We start from the raw sequence: 1,147 nt of genomic DNA, 5'->3' as shown, positions 1-1,147 counted from the left end.
TAATTTTCCTTGGAGATTATGTTTTACAAAATTCGAATGGAGTTTTTCTCATCTTTTGATCAAGCAAATTTTATGGGATTGACGTTAGGCTTTTTGCTAGTAAACAATTTTATAAAAATAGTCGAGTTGTAGATATAGTTTCTAAACCAACAGAAATCCCTTCGTACAAACGTTTTGGTTCTCACAAGTAACAAACCCCTTAAAAATTGATAACCGAATTATTTAAACCTCGGGTCGTCTTCTCAAGGAACTGCAGGGAAGTATATTCTTATTATTGGTTATGAAGATTGTAAATTGGGGTTTTGAAGATGAGGAACAAGTAATTTAAATTGCAATTAAAATAAGTAAAGACTGTAAAATAAATAAATGACTGTAAAATAAACTTTTGGCAAGGTATGAGAAATTAGAAGTCCTATCCCAGTTATCCTTATCAATGATGATGAAGATTGAATCTTAATTCCACTTAGTTAGCCTTTACTTAAAGCAAAGAGAGGTCAAGTGACTAATTAGTTTGATCTTCAAATCCTAGTTAATCCCTAAGGAAAGATTGGGATTATTGAAGTTCAATTCAATTAGCAAAGAAAACAATTATCAATCATGTTGAGTTTGATAACTCCTGAGTTACTGATTTCTTAACCAAGACCAAAAGGGAAAAAGTAAATCTACTGGAATAAAAATGTCTTCAGATTGGAAGCAACAATAATATAAATAAAAAAAAGCAATCATAAACTGAAATACCTCAAATAACATTAATTCAACGAGTAATCTATAACATAGAAGAATTCATAAATTAAATTGAGAAAACAAGTAAAAAAAGGAATGTTGAACTTGATAAAAAGAGATAATCCTGAAAGCAAATAAAATCCTAAATCTAAATCCTAATCCTAAAGAGAGAGGAGAGAACCTCTCTCAAAACTAAATCTAAATCATGAAAAATAACTAATTGGAGACTCTACTTTGAATGGATGCATTCCCCCACTTCATAACCTCTGATCTGTGTCTTCTGGACTTGGATTTGGGCCAAAAAGGGCTTCAGAAATTGCTGGGGGCATTTTCTGTAATTTCTAGTGCGTGGCCTCTGTCACGCGTCCGCGTGGGTCACGCGGTCGCGTCATCTGGAGTTTTCCTTATCATGCGGTCGCTTCAG

Source organism: Arachis hypogaea, chromosome 17 (genome assembly GCF_003086295.3).
Source record: "Arachis hypogaea cultivar Tifrunner chromosome 17, arahy.Tifrunner.gnm2.J5K5, whole genome shotgun sequence".
NCBI lineage: Eukaryota > Viridiplantae > Streptophyta > Magnoliopsida > Fabales > Fabaceae > Arachis > Arachis hypogaea.
Note: the sequence above shows the minus strand (reverse complement) of the source record.